At 45.1% G+C, this 6,000-nt stretch overlaps 1 long non-coding RNA gene across 1 annotated transcript; it reads left to right on the top strand.

Moving 5' to 3' along the window:
- The first annotated feature begins 673 nt into the window (after positions 1-673).
- Positions 674-3,012, top strand: LOC121273649. Its single transcript, XR_005942051.1, has 2 exons — positions 674-820; positions 1,914-3,012. It is a non-coding gene; the product is annotated as an uncharacterized LOC121273649 (long non-coding RNA).
- Positions 3,013-6,000: the final 2,988 nt, after the last annotated feature.

Below are 6,000 nucleotides of genomic sequence, written 5' to 3'. Positions count from 1 at the left end.
CAATCCAAAGCTGATTCATTCCTCTTACATCCAGAATATTAAACTCCAGCTCAGTTACAGGGTCATTAACATGAATAGAAATAAACCCCAACGGTCAGGATGAATATGGTTTGCTCCTGGATCTGAATAACAGCAGAATCCTTCTTCTCTAACTATAAATCTCTGTCCCCCTTACACTCCTTCCTCCCAATTCATTGTTACCCTAATTGATGCTACTATCCTCCTCCTGTTTTTTCCCCAGTTCTTCTCCCCTGAAGGTACTGACTCTGGGGATCAGTTTCATACTCACCTATTGCCCTCCCCAATATGTTACCCAGGCGTCTAAATTGTTACACCTGAAGTTAACAAACTGTTTTGCTAAGGGGGCGTCACAATCAAATCCAAATGTACTTTGTGTCAGGGTGGGGTCACTGCGCCCCCCATCACCACTTTCCATCCCAGTCCCAGGTGTTTGGAGACTGGGCTCAGGATGAATAATGGCGGCTGCAGCTCCCACAATCCCGCCGCACTGGAGAATCCGCTCGAACAGCCGCGCGTGTGGGTAGTCCGGGACTGCGCATGCTCGAGGGTGTGGCAAGTTGCGCATGTGCAGAATGGATTTTGCCCATTGGCCAACAGCTTAACTGTCATGAGGGTCAAAGGGTGTCCGGCGCACACGAAGGCTTCCCGCTGCTGCATTGTCTTCATACTGGAGATTGACCAATGGACAGAATTGGAGGACCGGAAGGACTCTGGTCCTCCAGCCAATCAGAGCGTGAGGTTTGTGTGAACGAAGATTGAGCTTCATACAGACTGAAACTTCCTCTTGTGTCCAACATCTGTGAGTAAAACACTTTCTTTTCTCCCCCTTTCCATTTCTTTTCTCATTCTGGGGGCAAATTGTTGACTTGCAGGAACTGAAGGGAAAGGAAGTGAATCCAGGGAGGGTGCAGACTCTGGAAAGGTTGGCCCAGGTCTCTCTCTCTCTCTCTTAAAGACATTGACATCCTTTGCTCCCTCAGCTTGATACATTTATTTGTCTGGCTAAAAGGATGGTCTCTTTCCTAATGTGCACAATTAAAGGGGCGGTTTCCCCAGGAGATGGCTGACATTTGAGGGAACAGTGAATTAAAATAGGACGGAGATATGTCTAGTGTTATTAGACGGTACATATTAAATATATTATTTACGGTTCAGGAAAAGAGCCCACTTATTATTATTTCTACCTTTATAATATAGTACTGTGTATATTTCCAGTCATTTCCAGCAGCAGCAGCAGCTCACCATCACCTTCTCAAGGGCATTTAGAGATGGGCAATAAGTGCTGGACTCGCCAGTGATACCCACATCCCATGAATCAATAGAAGAGTCATTTATACAGGAGGAGTCCATTCGGTAACTCAAGTCCATGCTGACTCTCTGCAGAGCATCCCAGTCAGTCCCATTCCCGTGCAAGTTTATTTCATTCAAGCGCACATCCAATTCCATTTTCAAATGCTTGATCGTCTCTGGTTCTATCACCCTCATAGGCAGCGAGTTCCAGGGCATGACCGCTCGCTGCCTAATAAAAGGTCTTGCTCACATTCACCCTCTATATCTAATTGGGGAAAACAATACTGAATATTAAACACATTTTAGTCCAATAAACAGATATATATGTAGCCGAGCAAGCCGCATGTAGATTTTCAGGTCTTTGTATCCAGGAGAGGAAATGGTGAACATGGATCTGACGATCACCGTGAATCTGCACCTTCAGGAGAATTGGGAGGGTATATATTAGGTACAGCAGAGTGAGAATGGAAGGAGAGTGTGTGGGACGGAGCTTTGCGCTTGTGTGAAACGAGAGAGGAAAGAATGTTCCATAGCAACTAGAATTGTCTTCTGAATTCCTGCACTGTCCAGACAGTAATGACTTTTGCAAACTCTTTTTACAGGCTATTAGAAGGGGAGGATTTTCAGACAGAATTCTCAGACCAAATATCATGTCAAGATCTGACAAAACCATTTGATTCATTGGGACCAGAATATCATCTAGCATTTGAAATCTTTGTCTGTTCTGCCTACTTCAAAAGATTTTAAACATCAGTGTGACTGGAAAAACACTGAGACGCACAGAGATGAGTGAGTGTGTTCCAGTGCACTGACTGTGGAAAAAGCTTTAACGAGTTACACAGACTGAAAAATCATTGCACCATTCACAACGGGGAGAGACTGTACATGTGTTCTGTGTGTGGTCGAGGCTTCAACTAATTGTCCCACCTGGAGAGACACAAGGACACCCACAGCATGGAGAAACTGTAGAAATGTGGGAACTGTGGGAAAGGATTCGATTTCCCATCTGAGCTGGAAACCCATCTACATAGTCACACCGGGGCGAGGCCGTTCACCTGCTCTGAGTATGGGAAGGGTTCTGTCGAAGGGTCATGAGGACTCGAAACGTCAACTCTTTTCTTCTCCGTCGATGCTGCCAGACCTGCTGAGTTTTTCCAGGTAATTCTGTTTTTGTTAAGGGTTTCACTTGGTCATCCCATCTGCAGACGCACAAGCAAGTTCACACCGGGGTGAGGACGTTCACCTGCTCTAAGTGTGGGAAGGCTTTCAGTAATTCATCCAACCTGCTAACACACCAGCGAGTTCACACCAGGGAAAGACTGTTCGTATGCACCCAGTGTGGGAAGGGATTCAGTAATTCAGCCAACCTGCTGACACACCAGCAAGTTCACAGTGGGGAGAGACCGTTCACCTGCTCCGAATGTGGGAAGGAACTCATTCATTTATACTGCCTGCGGAGATACCAGCGAGTTCAAAAATGATTCCAGGGGTTGAATTCTGCAGTTATGGCTGCTGTTAATCACATCCAGGACTGAACCATGTTCATTCTGACACTTGGTGAAGTGGGAGGGTCGGAGGGTTTCTTTCTGCTGGACTGGCCAATCTCACAACTTTGCTTCCAGTGGGCTGATGCTCTGAAGCCTGGGAGTGCACATTTTCACTGAAATGATCCACAAAAGCTAATAAAGTACATTTATTTTATCCTGGATAGTAAATAGTGTTTTTCCTACCACTACAGGTAGGTCTAAAATAAATACATTTGTCTCTATTCCATTGAGTCTACAGCACAGGGCTAGGCCAGTCGGCTCAATTGGTCTCTGTCAGTATTTATGCTCCATATGAGCCTCCACCCACCCCTCTTCATCTCCCCTCGATCAGCATATCCTTCTATTCCTTTCTCCCTCACATATGTATCTAGCTTTCCCTTAAATGTATTCATGCTATTCACCTCAACCACTCGCTGTGGTAGTGATTTCCACATTCTCACAACTCACTGGGTAAAGAGGCTTCTCATGAAATCCCTATTGGATTATTGAACCCCTTCATAATCTTATAGACTTCCATCAGGTCACCCTTCAGTGTTCTCTTTTCTAGAGAAAAGCAGCCCCAGCCTTTCCTGAGGGTTAAATGCTCTCAGTTCTGGGATTATTCTTGTGAATCTGTGTGGCACCTTCTCCAGTGCCTCTATTTCCTTTTTCTAAATGGAGATCACAGATGTTGACAGTACTCCCAGTGTAGTCTAACCATGGTTCGAAACACGTTGAACATAACCTCCCTGCTTTTCAATTCTATCCCTCTAGAATGGAACCCTATATCTAGGCCCCACACTTGAGGAAAGATGTGAAGTTCTTAGAGAGGTGCAGAGTAGATTGACGAGAATGGCACCAGGGATGAGGGACTTCAGTTAGTTGGAGAGGCTGGAGCAGCTGAAATTGTTCTTTTTAGATCACAGATTCATTTGGGTAGAGAAGGAGTCCATTCAGCCCATCGTGTCAATGCTGGCTCACTGCAGAGCAAACCAGTCAATCCCATTGCCTCGTTCTATCCCTGTTGCCCTGAAAATTTATTTCCCTCAAGGGCCCATCCAGTTTCCTTTTGAAACCGTTCACTGTCTCTGCTTCCACCCGCTTCATAGACAGCGAGTTCCAGGTCATCACCACTCACTGTGTAAAAACGTTCCTCCTAATTTCCCTCCATATCTTTTCATTTTCATTCTTTCATGGGATGTGGGTGTCACTGGCTGGGCCAGCATTTATTGCCCATCCCTAATTGCCCTTGAGAAGGTGGTGTTGAGCTGCCATCTTCAACCGCTGCAGTCCATGTGGTGTAGGTACACCCACAGTGCTGTGAGGGAGGGAGTTCCAGGATTTTGACCCAGCGATAGTGAAGGAACAGTGATGTAGATATATCTCCTGTACAAAACCTTTAATCTGTGTCCCCCCTCATCTTTGTACCATAAGGGACTGGGAACAGCTTTTCTTTGTCCATCTTATCTAAACCTGTCATAATCTTGCACACCTCTATCAGATCTCCCCTCAACCTCCTTTGCTCCAAGGAGAACAAACCCAGCTTCTCCAACTTAACCTTGTGGTTAAAACCCCTCATCCCTGGAACCATTCTGGTAAATCTCCTCTCCACCCTCTCAGGGACCCTCACAGCCTTCCTAAAGTGTGGTGACCAGAACTGGTTTCAATACTCTAGTTGTGGCCTAACCAGAGCTTTATAAAGGTTCAGCATAACTTCCCTGCTTTTGTTCTCAACCCCTCTATTTCTGAAGCCAAAGATCCCATGTGCTTTGCTAATTCCTCTCTCTCTTTCCTGCCACCTTCAATGATCTTTGCACATGAACCCCCAGGTCCCTCTGTCCCTGCTCACTTTTAGAACTGTGCAATTAAGTCTATATTTCCTCTCCCTATCCCCTCTGCCAAATCCCATCACCTCACACTTCTCTGTATTAAATTCCATCTGCCACTTCAGAAAATGTTAAGGGGAGATTTAAGTGTTAAACTAAATATAGAGAGAAGAGGAGGCACTGCTTTCTTTAATATGTCACTCACAATTGAAGATGTTCCTCTCCCTTTCAATGTATACGAGGCTCATAGAGCACAGAAGGAGGCCATTCAGCCCATTGTGCTCCTGCTGGCTCTTTGAAAGAGCTGTCCAATTAATCCCATCGTCCTGCAAATTTCTTTTCCTTTCAAGAATCTGTCCCGTTCCCTTCTGAAAGATACAGTTGAATTTGCTTCCAGCACGTTTTCAGGCAGTGAATTCCAAATCACAACAACTTGCTGTGATTTTTAAAACAAAAATATTCTCTGCTTGGATGTGGTGTGTTTGAATTTTCAAAAAGCGTTTGGAAAGGTGTCAAAAAGGAGGTTCGTACACAACATGAGTTCTCAATCTCTGTGAATGATTTCAACGAGGGACTGACTGTAATATGTCCAAGTTTGCTGACAATTAAACAAGGACTTGCATTTCTATAGCGCCTTTCATGGCCACAGGACATCCCAAAGCGCTTTACAGCCAATGAAGGACTTTTGGGGTGTAGTCACTGTTGTAATGTAGGAAATACAGCAGCCAATTTACACACAGCAAGATCCCACAAACAGCAATGTGATAATGACCAGATGATCTGTTTTTAGTGATGTTGATTGAGGGATGGATATTGATCAGGACATGGGAGGATAACTCCCCTGCCCTTCTTCAAAATAGAGGCCATGGAATCTTTTACATCCACTTGAGAGGGCAGACAGGGCTAGCAGTTTAACATCTTATTCATAAGAAGCTTGCACTGACAGTGTAGCACTCCCTCAGTGCTGGAACTGGGAATGTGGGCTTTGATTTTTGTCGTCAGGTCCTGGGTGTAGGATTTGAACCCACAGCCTCCTGACCCAGAGACACTGAGCCACAGCTGACACTATAGACAATACAAAGTTAGAAACGTAAAGTTACCCTTTGCCTCCAGTGTCTAAATTTAATAATAAAATCCCTAGTATAAAAAACAAGTGTTTGAGTGACAAATGTTGAAATGTTGGTTTAGAGCCACAAGTTTCAACTTCCCATTGATCCTCCAGCACCTTTCTGTCTCTTCATTGCTCGTGTCAATGACAGCCAGGCGAGTGAGCTGAGGGCTGAATTTAGCTGAGAATAATGGGGCCTGCACCCCAGTTGGGAAATTGCCGTGGGTGT

Source organism: Carcharodon carcharias (assembly GCF_017639515.1).
Source record: "Carcharodon carcharias isolate sCarCar2 chromosome 27 unlocalized genomic scaffold, sCarCar2.pri SUPER_27_unloc_1, whole genome shotgun sequence".
In the NCBI taxonomy this organism is placed as follows: Eukaryota; Metazoa; Chordata; class Chondrichthyes; order Lamniformes; family Lamnidae; genus Carcharodon; species Carcharodon carcharias.
The sequence above is the reverse complement of the archived record's forward strand: the minus strand, read 5'-3'. Positions and strand labels throughout refer to the sequence as shown.